At 37.0% G+C, this 16887-nt stretch overlaps 1 protein-coding gene across 2 annotated transcripts in view; it reads right to left on the minus strand.

Annotated features, from left to right (window-relative positions):
- LOC120423823 (uncharacterized) overlaps window positions 1–16887 on the minus strand; it is a 48575-nt gene that overhangs the window by 26611 nt on the left and 5077 nt on the right. The window lies entirely within an intron of this gene.

Genomic DNA, 16887 nt, shown 5'->3' on the forward strand with positions numbered 1-16887 from the left:
AACTTCCATTCATAATTATAAAAAATGACGATCTCGCCTCCAACTTTTTAAAGATTTCTTGGCTTTAACTCCAGGTCCTCAAAAGCCACACATTTTTCACTCCTGCAAAAAAAAAATAATTAAATAATGATCGATAACAATACTCTCAACTTTAGGCGAACAGTAAATTGGTTCCACTTTGACAGTTCCAAATTGAAGCCGTTTTGCGAACCACTATTCAGCACCCAGGATAGACTCTTTGTTTACACTTCGACATTGGCCATTTGTTGACATTGGGATTTGTTGATTTGAAACATGCTTGTCCGAGAGATTCTAAACAAGTTCAGGATCTTAGAAAAATACATTTAACCTCTTTATGTTTCCTCTAACGCCAGTAAGAATTCTGGAGTTTTTTTTTTTTTTTTGAATAGGTCCTATAAACATATAGAAGACAATAGTTTATAGGTCCTTTTAAAAAAAACTCTAGAATTAAAGTATTGCCTGACAGGAAAATACAGGTCTTTAACACTTGATTGGAATGAAATGATTATTCCCAGTGTGGTGAAAATTGCTCGCGATAAGGACGTGCCACGAAAAACGTGACTTTTTTTGCAACCATCCAACATTTTATCTCCAAAATTGAAAGCTTAGCGAGATAAAAGGTTTTTCTGCATCTAAACTGCCGTTCTACGCATAATTGTCCCATGTTCGAAAAAGTGCAACTGAGAAAAACGCGATTGAAATTTATCGATCGATTTTTATGTTTCTACGCATAATTGACCCATGGGTTCCTATTTGCCCTATGTGTCCCTAATTGCCTAATTGTATCACTGTTTTTTTGTGATCCTCTTGCTAAACAACAGGTAAACACGACATAATGCTTCATAAAACTATTGATTCCGTATGAGAAAATACTTGGTGGGACAATTATGCGTAGAAGTTTAACGATGGGACAAACAGACTTGATGTTGTTTTCAATGAGTTTCCGAACAAAGTACCAGATTTTATGTGTGTTTCTTAAATTATACAAAAAACTAAACATAAAAATGTTAAAAAGTCAAAATCGTCCTAAAATGGCATGGGACAATTATGCGTAGAACGGCAGTAAACGCGTAGAAAGTGCAAATAAAACGTCAAAATTGCCAAGTCAGTCACCGGAAGCAATTTGTTTGTTATTTTCTTTACTAGAGGTAGGTATCTCATGATGACATTTTGATACATCAATCTAAACTTGCCTAAGGGCCTCATCTTGCCTAGAGAAATCTAAACTTAAGTTTAATTTGATATCTATGCTATCCAATCGATTGCTATTTGTGCAAACAAATTGTAGTGCTTTTGTGGCCACAAAAAGCCGCCTGCAGCCGTACAACCCTAATTGACAATTAAAACGGAATTTGTTCCACAATTTTGTGTGCGCGCTAAAATGAATTTTCCACACATAACAGTTCCAATTAAATGCAAGTACCATCCGCCACCCCCAGACTTTGAAAACTAATTGCCGGGAAGAAAACTTGCTGCATCTGCATCCGGCCAAAAGCTGTCAATCTTCAACCGTGATGATGGCTTCAGGGTGAATTGACAGCTCGCGATTGCTGTAGGAAAATGTGAAAAGTTTCCCATTTGAAACATGCTCAATACTATCAAGCGAAACACAGTTTTCTGTCTAAGGATCCTCTTCGGACGGGAGTCCACAGATGCACAAACACCCAAAGATATAGTTTGTTTTTTTTTTCCTTTCATGTGTGGCAGCTCTTAAACCTAATGGGAGTTACCCGGAAGTAACGTGGCCAGAATATCTCATAGTTATCCAAAGAAAAGTTTCGACGCCAGCTTTCGACACCATTCGAATTTGTTCTGATTCGTTTGCGAATTGCTGAACGTGGCACGCTATCGATTTGCTATAAAATTTTGACAGCTAGTAACACGCATCTTCCATAATGGCGGCGGATGGTTTCGCTTGTTTTTTTGTCAATTTACCCCAAACTCGCAACCCGATACAGAAACTGTAAGTGGCAAACAGGGCACGTGCAAGCAGCTGTGTCCGCACCCAGATACGGGAATGTATGTTCCTGTTCCTTCCTGCCACCGGGGAGGTTTTCCTGCACAACCAACTTCGGTCCGTGTCGACCGGAATGGCACGTTGTTTGTGTTCGACAGAGGAAAGTTTGTTCCTGTCACGGCGGCGGTGTCTGCTTGCGGTGGCACTTGTAATTGATCGTTAAATTAAAAATAATTACTTTATAACAAAAAGGCCGAAACGTGGCGGGGCTGAGCCGGTCAGTCAACAAATTTTGAGTCCATTTAGTTGAATTGCTCGTTCGGTTGGACGAAGTAGTCCGGAATACTAAAAGCCAAAGGTGACAGACATGCGACGTTGCGTGTTCGCACTAACTAAATCTGGTGTCTGGATTTATGCTACCGATACACCACCAGCATGTGGTGACAAGAATCAGAAGAAAGTGGGTATAGTTTCCACGAGGAAAGTGCCGGGGTTCTGTTAATTAGCAAGCATATAATTAGTGACACTTCAGCGGTTGCCAGTATCGACTTCCGGTGTGATGTCTGACGACAATCTGACCTCGATCTGAAGGAGACATGATGTTGTCATGCACCTGTTTAAGTACATTCCTGTGCATATTTTAGCTACTACCTAAATTATGAAATACACTTTTGACAGATGACAAAATTGACAGAATTGATACATCTCAAGTCTACTCTCCCCGAGTAGGCCGCGGGTAATCGGCTCCCCTCCCACTAACATTTACACACAAGATCCTCTGTAATTATTAAGTTTTTTGTAATTACAAAAGCCGACTCGGTCCTAACCAGGTCCCAGTACCGAAAAGGACCTAATAAAAATAATTTTATGAAAAAAAAAAAAAAGTCTACTCTGATGATGATGATCGGGAAGCGCGCTCCACGCTTTCAGCCCATTTCACCGGTCTTCCTCCATCACGTCAAATTTAATTTAATCAAACCACGAACAGCTCGTTGCGGACAATTTCCTTACAAATACTGGCACTCACACCTTTGGTAACTGCTACTGAATTCATACTCCAAGTGGAGGGTAGGAAGCTACAACAATTTCCACTTCGACGAGAATCGCGCGCCCGGAAAGGGGCTCCATCAGCCCAGGGAAGAGGAAAAAACTGGAAAATTACTATCTCTTGTTTGGAATCTATCTCCTCCTTCTTGTGTACCATAAGCGTCTGCCATGGGGCCGATGTGGTGCCGATTGTCGCCTTTTTCATTCGCAAAAACTTAGTTGGGTCTAGGAAAAAGGTGTCCGTTAGGGTGGTTCTAACTAAAAGAACGTGTTTTTCGGCGTTCTTCCTTTGGACAGCTTACGAGTGGACGTTCTCACTAAAGGAGTTATAAGACTACGACAAACAAACAAACTCGCAAAAAAACTAACGATTTGACATTTTGGCAGTGTGCCTGCTTTGTTTTTAGGCCTTCACTTGTTTGCTGAAACGTCAGCCGGCATACATTTGAGCAGTTCTCTACGGAATTCAAAAATCTGTATCTTTTGAAGGAATTTTTTGATCGATTTGGTGTCTTCGGCAAAGTTGTAGGTATGGATATGGACTACACTGAAAAAAAGGATACACGGTAAAAAAAATCTGGTGATTCTTAAATTTCACTTTTTGTCACGAAAACTTGATTTGCAAAAAACACTTTTTTTATTTTTTTCATTTTTTGATGTGTTTTAGAGGACATCAAATGCTAACTTTCCAGAAATCAAGACTAACATTTCAAAAGGGCGTAACATTGAATGTTTGGACCGTTTGAAATGTTAGTATTGATTTTTAATTTTTTTAAATATTTTTTTCGAAAAGATCGGAAAATTTCACGAATGTTTCATATTTTAACATTGTAAATAGGACCATTATTTGCTGAGATATCGACATTAGAAAATGGTGGGGTTTTATTTGGGTGAGACTTAGAAAACATCAATTTTCCTGTTTTTTAACCTTTGCATGGCAATATCTCAGCAACTAAGGGTCGTATCAACAAAGTTCAATAAAGCAATTTATAGAGAATTTTCTCAGCTTTTCAAAAATATTTTTTCAAAGGTGGGCAAACATGGGCACTAATTTAAAAAAATTAAAAACTGCGGCTATTTTCAAAAAAGTTACCTAAAAATGGCTATAACTTGAAAATGGTGCACATTATCAAAAATTCACTAAAGTACTTTTTGATTGCAAATTCGATTTTACATCGGAAACTGAAGTTGAAAAATTTTTGCGACCAATATTTCGATTTTTTGAAAAAATCTGTATTGATTCAAAAAATCATAACTCGGTCAAAGATTTTTTGCCCATTCTGGAAATTTCTGAAAAGTTGGCATTTGATGTCCTCTAAAACATATAAAAAAAAAAAAATAGTGGTTTTTTGCAAATCAGGTTTTAGTGACAAAAAGTGAAATTAAAAATCACCAATTTTTTTTACCGTGTATCATTTTTTTCAGTGTAGTCCATATTCATACCTACAATTTTGCCGAAGACAACAAATCGATCCAAAAATTCCTTCAAAAGATACAGATTTTTGAATTTTCACATATCATTTTTGTATGGACAGCTGCCAAATTTGTATGGAAAATTATATGAACGAAGTAATGATGCAAAATGGCTCCTTTGGGCATACCGACGGCAACAAAAAAATTTCAGCCGGATAAAAAAAATACAAAAAAAAATCGAATGACCGAAATCTCAGAGAATTGCTCATTTGGCTTTGTTTGCGAGTTTGCAGCAAAGAAGTTTGCGAGTTTTGCAAACTGTCAAACACACAAAAGTGCGAGTTTGTTTGTTTGTTTGCCATAGTCTAATATCTCCTTAACTTAATATCGATCGACATTGAGCTGCATAGATTCGAGGCACATCTAAGGTTGATCATATGTACCGCAAAGTTTTACTTGCAAACTGTCTAATTGAAGCAAGTTAAAAAAATAAATAAAAAAAAAACGCTCCATATCGGCTTATGACCTTTCTTACCTTATCGTGATAGGTGATACCAATGTGCACTGCCGTGCGATTCAAAGGTCGATTCCCGCCATTTTTTTTTATGTTGATTTATTCTCTCAGTTCATTTAATGTACCTTTTTACTCTCACGCTTAGGCCTTTTTCCTATTTCTCTTGGACCATCACGCTTTTTTTCCAAGATCAACCCTAAGTAATCCTAGTTCCCAGCTGGATAACCTCCACATCTGCATTAGTAAAAGCAATTCATAGCGGCGTCGTCGTTCACTTCTTCTCTTTTTGTTACGTTCCCACAGGAAGGAAAAATGGTAATCGCGCAGTTGATATTTATCACTGCTGCTCACGCGATTTGATTGATCTGCTACCGGTTAAAAGGGAAAGTTAGTCAGGACCTTTGAAAGTAGGTTCTTGCTCGGATAACTTTGGAAAGTGTATTCCAGTTTACTTTGCTAACACGAAACGGTCCAAAGTGGAGTGTGTGGCCAGGCTTGCAGCGATAAATCGAAAGACAAATTATTGTTAATTGAGTTATTCGGGTTGCGGACACGGCGTGTTCTGGATAATTTGAAAAAAGCGAAACCAAATTAATTATTGCAGGAAAAAAAATACTCCCAATGCAATATAGTCACGCGTGTTCTATCTCGCGGCACTCGCTATCTTTTTCGAGCAGACATTTCACGATATAACGCACCAGCAACGATTCACAAATAAATTATAGCAACCGCCATTATGGCTACCCTGAGAATAATTCAGCATACCGCCACACGCAACAAAATGCAATCATCCGCCGTTGCTCGGGGACTTTGGGGCTGGTTTTCCACATGAACCCGGCGGCGGCGACAAGGATGTGGCCTGCACCAGGACAACGGAACGCCCAAACAATCAAGCCACACATAGTTTATGGCGTACGCTAGCGTGCATCCTCTGGTTGTACTATACGTACAGACAGGCACATGACTCTGAGTATAAAGTTGAAGTTGGAGTAGGTTGTGTCAGCAACAGCGCGTGCACGTTATAGTATTCACTGCAGATAAGCGGAGTTGTGAGAATCTCATAAAAAGTGTTGGCTTAAGAGTCGAGAATTGCATGAATTCGCTCAGTAGTAGTCAACACTGAAAAATTGTACAGGGATCCAACAAGAGAAACTCGAAAAGTGCTACAATTTCTCTTTTTTCCCATGAAAGATTTGTGTTGGATGGAGCTTGGACTGGAGTAGAAGCAGTAAATTGAATAGGTTTGTAAGACGGGCTTACATTCCTTTTAGTTTTGCGGTATATTTCACTCAAAGGATTTTCAGCATCCTCTTGGACATGAAATCCTTTGAATTTTAATGAATAAAGAAACGTGTTACACGTCCTTTCTGTGGTCCTTTGTTGGACGGGAGGATTTGACAAAATTATTAGAACTGAAAATGTACGCACACAGAGTACGCACACCTGAGGAACTGAGATGTTACTGATTCTTCATTAGGGCGATGCAAATATTATATAAAATTCACTAAAATTATAAATATTTTTAAACAAATTTTAACTTATTAAAATGATTTTAATTGGGTCCTAAAATTAAGCTTAAATTTGTGATATTATTGTTCACAACGATAAAGCTTATTTTTCTGAGTACAATAACCTTTTGAACGACCTCAAAGGATTTAAAATGGATTTTTAATTCAATTTTTAAAAATTAACTTCACGGCCCTTCTTGTCAGAAAAGGTCCTACTTGACAGATCGTTCCAGGGGGACCATAGTTGATCCATCGAAAAATTGTCAATATTTTTTTTGCATTAAGCGGTGTATGCACTTCGGAAGGAATCGGTCAAGAAAAAAATTAAATGGGCAGCAGCGGCAGCGAAAGCAAGCCAGAGAGGGTGAAGAAAAGCCCCAAGAAAACGCTCCCTCTCCTTTGTTCTGCTGTTCGTAAAGCTGTTTCTTGACCCATTTCCTTCCGATCTCCATACTAGCCTTTAAAATGAAAAAAAAAGTGATCAGAAATGATTTTGAATCGTGTTTTTTACCGTTGTACATAAAAATGGACATAGGGCTTTAGTACCCAATTGCAGTGTATTTATGTACCATGAAAAGAAATGCCACTGATATTTCGAATCGATTTTGAAACTAGGGGGGGGGGGGGGGGGGGAACACAAAGTTTGAAAAATATTTGCAACAGCCTTATTCAAGCTTCGGGAGTAAAATTCCACAACTGCTCCCTCACCACGAAAGATCGTCCTGATCCGTATTACTGATCAGTAAGGCTACCAACTTTACGGATTTTTTCCTTACCGTACGGATTTTCGCGGATTTTTAACAGGCCGGAAGTTTTGTACGAAATTTTTCGCATAAACGGATTTGTACGTAATTCTAACAACTTTTTAAAAATTTTATTGCTTTTTGATTGGGCCAAAGCTTTCTCTAATTAGATGTTTTTATGTAACTGTCAGTTTGATTTTAAAGGGATAACTTGCATAATTTTCCGGGTTTTCCTCAGTTCAAACTTGACTGTCAAGATTGTTCTTTTCAAATTCCTTACAAAACATATTTATTAAATAAAAGATCAAGTTTTGGCTTGTGAAAACCTTGTGTTGTGCTTGTATTTATAGGACCTTTGTGTGTGTGGTCCAATCCAATACCCGCTAACCGGTAGCGAAATTATGGGAAAGTATAATTTGTATCAGACTTTGTATATGCCGAATGCTGATACAACTTATCTCAGTCCCGGGTATTAGGTGGTGATAGCCCTCGCGCTGCTTCCAACGACCCGTTTCAGAATGACAGAGCTCCTTGCGGTCCAATTCCGAGTTCGCTGGGCATTGTTCGGCCCCGCCTGAACATAGAAGCAAGCATCTGAAGGAAACTCGATCTATATTTAGACTTCCAATCCCGTCAGGCAAATCAGGGATCAGCGCGTATTTAATATGAGTAGATAACTTGTTTCACCACTACGGATCAATTCACTACTAGAGTGTAAAACCTTGTGATGGCCGACTGCTTAGCGTCCCAGACCACCAATCCGAAGGTGTGAGTTCGAATCCCACCTGATTCATTTTCGTTTTTGTTCATTTTCAAAGTTCAAATTCCTGAATCCAAATTTCAAAGGTACCGACCGGGATTTGATCCCTGAACCTTCTGCTTGTGAGGCAGAAGCCGTAACCATTAAGCCACGGAGCCGGTGCTTGTATTTATAGGACCTTTCCAATAAAAACTCTAGAAACAACGATATTATTCGTAAAAGCAAACTTGACATTTCGTAAACTTTAAACGTTTAACAAAAATATTTTCAATTCCCAAATTCCAAACTTAGGGGAAATTCTCGTATGTTTGGCAGGTTAAGCACTCGCTCCTAACTCCATCCAATTTGCTGATTTTCACTATTTAAACAACTAATTTTGCAAAACTTTTGATAGAAACTTGCTTGCTCACTTCTCATTGAGTTATTTATCACTCGATTTCAGTTGAAAACGCTTTTAATTAGCTTTAATTGAATTTCAAAGTTCTGACCTGCCAACATTAGAGGCACGCTGGAATTAGATGCCGTTCCCCTATCTAAATAATTCCTTGACAGTTTTTGTTATACCATGGTGTCATATCGGTAAAGTATACGGATTTTGGCTCAGTAAGAGTTGGTAGCCTTACTGATCAGTAATTTTCCATCTTCGACAACGAAAACAAACCAACATAGCGAGTTCCGAATTATGATGGGCTGCTTTGCTGATGTTTTTGAATTTAAAGTTCAAGTTGATGCTTTTCTGTAAAAAAAGTTTTATAAGGATTTGTAGATTGATGTAATTCAGGATTACGTAACCGTGAATTACTCTGGATTAGAAATTGTAGATTTGCAATATGCGATTATGTTTCCAAACGATAGAGAGATTGCGTTACATAGTGCTGCCATCTGGATTTTTAAAAGTGCAAAAGTGGAAAATGCTGTAGACAGCGCCCTATCTCGCCCAGCAAAATGAAGTCGATAAAGAACAAGATTGTCCGTCGAACTGTTGGACGCAGAATTTTCGCCATCAACAGGGTTTGCTATGTCCAACGGTCGATGGACTGTGATCTGTGCTGTTCGAAGGATAATCATAAATATTTCAGGCTTTAAAAAAAGCCTATCAAGTACCTCTCTGCCAAGGTAACTCGATTGTGACATTCGTTTAAAAAACCAAACAACACGTCCCAATAAATGTCAAATTAGCGCAATATTTCAAATTCATACGGATCGACAAACAAAGTTGTTCAATTTAGCGCACAAAACGTCCAATTAATCGCCCATCAGGACCCGTTGCACGAAGTGCACGTCCTCCGGAGGCGTCAAAACACGTGTCGGAAAATTTTGTGTGTGTATGTGGTTAGCATTTTTGCATCAACAAGTACATTCCGGCGGGACACGTAACCGCACGAATGAATAAAAAAAAGTGCATAACACAGCGATTGAATCCGGCGTGTGCAGCCTACCCCGGGAAAAACCAAACAATCACCTTCATGTGCATAACTAATAGGTGTGTGTTTTTTGTTCGACATACTGAAGGCTTTCAACATTGTTTTTTTATTTTCCAAAACCGGAAAATGCCGTAATTCCTGCAATGCCGATAAACATCGTACTTGCTAAGCTAGTTCTACATGCTCTAATTTGTACACCCAAACGAGAGAACAAATTTCTAGCTGGTCATAAAGTTATAACATGAGACGAAACAAAGCGTTTAACTTCATAACTGAGATTCGAACCGAGGATCTTTGAGTGCACGGAGAAAAATCCGTTCCCAATGTCGTGAACAAACGTTCACGAAACTGGGAACCACAAAGTGTTCAAATAATATAATACGTTTTTGAACAACATACCATGTTATTTGAACACTTTGTCCGTGGTTTCCAATTCCATGAACGCTTGTTCACGATTTTGGGAAATGATTTTCCTCCGTGTGCAATTACATATCTTTATCACTGCACCCCTACCAAACAAACTTAGTAATAACGCTGCCTGCAGAGGCTGTATTGTTGGAACTAAAACAAAGAGCTGCGAAGAGGAATTGAATGTGTCAGATTAGCTGTCAATATGTGGTATGAGTTGATAGCCAACCCCGATATCAGAGACGTTTTATTTGGGTGTACGAATATGGAACAACCCCTTTGCACCGCTCTAATGCGCCAACCGGAAGCGTCACCCGGAATCGAAACAACCGCGAAGAAAGAAGCCCACTACTGGGTGTGTGTAATCGCGCCGTATGTGGTGAGGGTGCAGAAATAAATCACAACCGGAAATTTGCCTTGCATGACGCGGAAGTTCTTCGTTACAACCCGTTTATAGTGTGCAGTAGCCTGTCCCATTTTGAGGTCATGTCGAGGAATTTCAGGTGCTCACTTCTTAAATGATAGATTATGATGTTAGGAACAATGTTTTCTTAGACAAGAAAAAATAATAAAATACTTTCTCGCACCCCCTAGTCGATTTACTAAAAAAAGTCACTTTTTTGAACAAATTTTCTAAAATCGCTTGGAATCAATACAAAAACTGCTTCGATCAGGTGTGTATTATCTTCAAACGATAGGTTTTTGTCCATAGATTAAGATGCACTATCAATATTGGACCAAAATTTAAGTTTTTGGACTCTCCCAGGCGGATTTGTGTCGAAAAAATCGCATTTTTTCGAAACTTTTTTCAAAAATGTTCATTTAATTTAGGGTAGCCTATTTTTCCCAGTAAAACCAATACATGCAGCTTGTAGGAAATTTCATGGCGAACATTTTTCCCTCTGAGAAAATCCAATTTCGACACTCCAGAGCCGAGATATTTGAGTTTTAGTGAGGAAAAAAGTGGCAATTTTCAAAATTTCTCAAAATTCAGAAGCAAGGCCTACTAATTACACGATGTAGCAAGCATATGTCTCAAAGGTCAGGGTATGCTTTTTTATAGTAATTTTGGCCGCTGAATCCGAATCTGAAATCAAATTTCGTGTAAACAGTGATGTTTTGGAGCTACACCCTTTTGGAATGTTATTTGCGTGTTTAAGAGGCAGTTTTTGTAAATATTGCTCGGTTTGTTCTAGAGGTCGTATCGAGGTGCTCCGATTTGGATGAAACTTTCAGCGTTTGTTTGTCTATACATGAGATGAACTCATGCCAAATATGAGCCTCTACGACAAAGGGAAGTGGGGTAAAAACGGGCATTGAAGTTTGAATTTTCCGAGGATTTCGAATATGACAAAAGTTAGACTAAAAACAGCCGCTATGGGACAATAACTAACGTTGTAAAATGTTTGTTCTAGAAAAATCAAAAAACTATGAGGAAAACTTCGATTGGCCAAAAAGTTATTACCGTAGGCTTATAGTCCATGAAATTCCCTAACTTTTGAACTAAAAGAGTATGGGTGTTGCTGACTGTTGCAAAAAGATATTGAGGTTTAAAAAAAACCATTTCTAACAGTAATTTGCAAAAGCTATGAGAAAATGTTAAACCAATCCTGGATGTCTATGGCTCATTCATTTTGAAGTGCTTCAAAAGACCTTTCGAATGCATCAAAGAGAGTTGGAATTGATGAAGTTTTACTAAAATGCGAGCAATTTTAAGATTTTTTATGTTTTTTGGACCTCGAACTTCAATGCCCGTTTTACCCCACTTCCCTTTGTCGTAGAGGCTCATATTTGACATGAGTTCATCTCATGTATAGACAAACAAACGCTGAAAGTTTCATCCAAATCGGAGCACCTCGATACGACCTCTAGAACAAACCGAGCAATATTTACAAAAACTGCCTCTTAAACACGCAAATAACATTCCAAAAGGGTGTAGCTCCAAAACATCACTGTTTACACGAAATTTGATTTCAGATTCGGATTCAGCGGCCAAAATTACTATAAAAAAGCATACCCTGACCTTTGAGACATATGCTTGCTACATCGTGTAATTAGTAGGCCTTGCTTCTGAATTTTGAAAATTGCCTCTTTTTTCCTCACTAAAACACAAATATCTCGGCTCTGGAGTGTCGAAATTGGATTTTCTCAGAAGGAAAAATGTTCGCCATGAAATTTCCTACAAGCTGCATGCATTGGTTTCACTGGGAAAAATAGGCTACCCTAAATTAAATAAACATTTCTGAAAAAAGTTTCGAAAAAATGCGATTTTTTCGACACAAATCCGCCTGGGAGAGTCCAAAAACTTAAATTTTGGTCCAATATTGATAGTGCATCTTAATCTATGGACAAAAACCTATCGTTTGAAGATAATACACACCTGATCGAAGCAGTTTTTGTATTGATTCCAAGCGATTTTAGAAAATTTGTTCAAAAAAGTGACTTTTTTTAGTAAATCGACTAGGGGGTGCGAGAAAGTATTTTATTATTTTTTCTTGTCTAAGAAAACATTGTTCCTAACATCATAATCTATCATTTAAGAAGTGAGCACCTGAAATTCCTCGACATGACCTCAAAATGGGACAGGCTAGTGTGCAGAGAAGAGGTGTTGCAACGATGGCGACTACGCCGTTATGGGTGTTTGCTCTCCCCTGCAGGCACTGTATTTAGGAGCTTATCCTTAATTTACGGTGGTTATGAACTTCCGGAGGCCGACTATGGGTCTCCCGGTCAGCGTCGCTTTCTGCAGTTAATGTTATGACCGGTAGCGAGTTGGTGGGAACTGAACGTGCAAAGTGAATAATGTACTGCTACTGTAACGGCAGTGTTTAATTTCATAATGTATGGTTATCTTGATGAAACAGGCTTGATCCCGAAACGATCTTTTTTAAAGAATCGTCGCTAAGAGAGGTTTTCAAAAGAGACAGCGTCATTCATCTCTCTTGCAGTAATTAGTAAAATTTTGATAATAAGTAAATTTTATGATTGTCGGAATGAATTTTGATCTCAAAAATACATTTGCAGGTGAGTAATTCTCTAAAAAATCGTTTTATTATTTGGATGAAACTTTTTTTACACACTTCACACATTAAATAAGAATGTGAATATTCGAAATTTTCTGATAAATTTGGTGTTTTTTTCTCAATGTTGTGGGATTGGGACTTTTCAGAAAAAATAACTTGATTTTCAATTTCACTGTTTTACCTTCCTCACCTTACTGAGGAAAGGCTATAAAATCACTCGGAAAATGAACTTTTTAATTAGACCTCCTAGACCTGCCTTTATTTGTACATATCGACTCAGAATCACCAGCTGAGCAAATGTCTGTGTGTTTGGCTGTATGTAGACATGTGTACCAAACCAATGTCACTGGAATATCTCGTCACAGGCTCAACCGATTTTGGCCGGAATCGTTTTAATCGATCCGTCTTAACGTCCCCTACGTTGCTATTTAAATTCATGCAGTTTTATCATGTATTTAAAAAGTTATGTTAAAAAACTGTTTCATATTAAATTAAAATTATGGTAAAAAGGGTGGTTTTTTCATGAAACCCTCACATGTTATATATTTTTAGAAAGCATATGAGAAGACCTTTTAGGTGGAGTAAGAATTTTCATAATCTGACTTACCTATCTTAAATTACAAGCAGTTTAAAAAATGGTCTGAATTCACATAACCTCAAATGGTCGGGTCTGATCGCCACGAAAAGGCCGTGTAGAGGGATGCCATTTTCCTCAAAGGCCGTGTCTGTATAATCAATGACAAAAAGTCTGTAGGTAGTATATTTTTTTCTCATCACTTATTTTTATTAGGACCTCTTAGGTGCTGCGAGATCCATAAACATGTGGACACTTTAGGGGGGTTGGAATCACTATAAATGAGAGGAAGGCACCAACCACCTAAAGGTGGATTAAGTAACGTTTTTTTTACTAAGAATTAAATTGTTGAAACATTTCCAAACTTTCGATTTTTTTAATTTATTTTCGTAAACTCAAAAAAGCTTCTTTTATGCTTAAAGATGTTATCAAAGATATAAAATTAAAAAAAAAAAACTTTTTGGAAAGAAATCTCTTATTTTGTTTAACAAAAAGAATATCCTATTTATAATCGAAAGAGACTTTAAACCTTGCTTTAAACATTTTTTAAATTGTGCACCGTTTTCAAATTAAAGGCATTTCGCGGTAAAATTTTTGGGAAAAAATATATTTATGCAATTTTGAAATACCTCATGACGGCATGGTGACCACTCAAAACCCATTTTCAAATTCCCGACTTTTTCCCGACTTTTTTAGAATGCTCAAATAATAGGCATTTATTATCTAACGAATGATTTCAAATATAGCACTTTCTATAAGAAAAGTCAATACTAATCACCGAGAAAAAATTCTAAATGAATTTAAAAAAAATCCAACTATAGGCAATTTTTGTAAATACAGAAACTGAACAACAAATAAAAAAATACTTCAAAAATGGAAATTCATTATTATGATTCAGAGTAGAAACACAAACAATTAGTCTTTGAAATATAATCGAAAGATCAACAATACTTATAACTTCCATGTTATTTTTTAAATTGGCAAACGTATACTTTTTGATACTTCGTTTCAACTGGAAATGACAAAAAGTTAAAGATAACTGAACTTAAAATTTCGTTCCTTTTTTTTTTTAATTTCATCATCATTTTAATAAAAGAACGATTTAAACATAATTGCTGTTATTATTCTATCAAAGGATTAAGAAAAATGCCAAGGAATTGTCAATTTATCCAGTATTTACTTTTTCTTTTAATTTTTTTTTTTCAATGAAAATTCAGTTTGATATGATTTGTGTTTTCCCACTTATTTTAAGCAAAATGTTTGAAGAGACAATTTTTTTAAACAATTTTGCAATAAACTCAAAATTTCTTGGATTATTTTTTTGCAATTTCAATATTTTCTTCATGGTTTCAAAACGTGACAAAGTTTTCAATTTTGGATTTTATTCGATATTTAAGTTTTCCGAATACTGAAAATCAAACTTTATCTAAAAAAAAAACAAAATTATTCAAGAGTTGAAAAATAATTTTAAAACAGGTATGCCTAAAATTCCCGACTTTTCCCGACTTTTTGACAAAAAATCATAAATTCCCGACTTTTTCCCGATTTTTTGCGGATGTTGGCGGATTCCCGACTTTTTCCCGACTTTCCCGATTTCCCGACTTGAGTGGCCATCATAGACGGAAAAGAATTCCAGCAAGAAATAGTTCTGAAAAGCTGAAAACTGAAAAAAATCCAACAGTTTTCTTTTTATTACATTGTTACTTGGACTGCTAGTTGCTGAGATACAGGCTCTTAAAGTATAAATTTTGTGAAAAATTAGTTTTTCTAAGTGTCATTTAATTAACACTCATTTTTCAACTCGTGATATCTTGGAAACTATCGCTTTGATTTTCAATGTTAAAAAAAATGTTTTTTTTTCTGTGAAATTTGCTGTTCTTTGCTATAAGAATTATTTTAAAAATCAAGAGTAACTTTTTGAAAGACTGCGTTTAAGACATTTTCAAATATTGGGCTAGATCTGTACTTTTTTTTGATTTGCAAAAAGTGATCTTCTCAAATATGTTTGATGTTTCTTTTCAAAAATCACAGTTTTTTAAAGATTTATAACCATCCAAAACTGCATTTATCAGACCCATAAAACATTAAATTTTGAAAATTATCGAATATGTATTTTGGGAATAAGTCATTTTTATAGATAAAGGGGAAAATGAGTTTTTGTTGAATTGTTTTGTTCAAAAATGTTGTCAAATCTTATTTTTTACTGATGATTGTTATACCAGGCAAGTATTCTGGTGTATAAAATGAATTTTACAACACCTTTTTTTTATTAAAATCTTAGGTAGTTTTTCAAAAGAAACGGTTGAAAAAGGTGAGGGTTAGTCCTAATATAATGTTGCCTTAGAAATGTTGAAATCGAGGCATGTTCTTTTTTATTTTATTTATTTTTTTAATAAATTCAGATAAAAAAGCATATTTTCAAAGTTAATTCATTTCGATTTACGAGGAAACCTTTTTTTTCTGATTCTAATAAATATTAAATACCAAATTTTATTAGTACACCCCTCAAACCAACATACAGAGGTGGGTGGCGGAGCCATAATCTGTTCATAAATATGGTCATTAAAGTACGGCAAAGTCAGATCGATTTCGTCCTCTTACACAAAGTTCACGCACTGGTTGTTGGCCCCGCTCATACTTTGCGATCTCTGGCGCGGAGCAGTTCGCAGCAATCGAAATTGGCAATAAAAATTCAATGTCTACAACCGTACATTTGGGCCAGGTGAGAGCCATTCTTCCGGCATCGTCGGCGTTTACTTCCGGTGGAGCTTTCTATTGGGTTTTGGCTTTTTAGCAAAATCTTGGCCACGGTTGGCGAATGGATTTCGACCGAAAAAAAAGCGATTGCGGTGTAAATTAATAACAAAAACGAACCATAAACAAGAACTCGGAGGGTAGTGGAAAATGAAAATATAAATAATACAACAGCACTCGTTTTCGACGTCGATGGCGGAAACAGCAACTAGGTTGACACTTGGAGGCATTTTTGTTGTGTTGGGTTTCATCGGTTATTTTTGGGCACGATTAAAATTGGCAAAAATAGGTGGAGACGACATTTGACAGCTGCCTGCCATAATGGCGATTGCTATAAAATTATATTTGTGGTTATAATTTGGTGTAACTATTAACTAAAACATTATTTAATTTTTTTGCCAAATAATCTAAAAATGATAACATTTTGTGATGCTCACCTTACTTCCGACATTACAAAGGTTAAAGGACAGGTTTTATGACCGCTCTCTCTCACTCACTCGGTGTAACCGGGCACGCGGCGGGTGGCATTACCATCGGGACATTAGAACCATAAAAGTCGTAAAAACAAACATACCGGCCAACCAACGAACGACGGTCGACGGCGTGATTAGAACTCCAATCACCACCTGCCTGCCGTGGTGGCCATGTCCTCACAAACCGGGAAAGCTTTGACCGAACGGATTGCTGTACGCCGGGTTTTAGTCGATGGTCAGGTTGGAATGCTCAGTGACGAGGTAAGGA

This window comes from Culex pipiens, chromosome 1 (assembly GCF_016801865.2).
Source record: "Culex pipiens pallens isolate TS chromosome 1, TS_CPP_V2, whole genome shotgun sequence".
Lineage (NCBI taxonomy): Eukaryota > Metazoa > Arthropoda > Insecta > Diptera > Culicidae > Culex > Culex pipiens.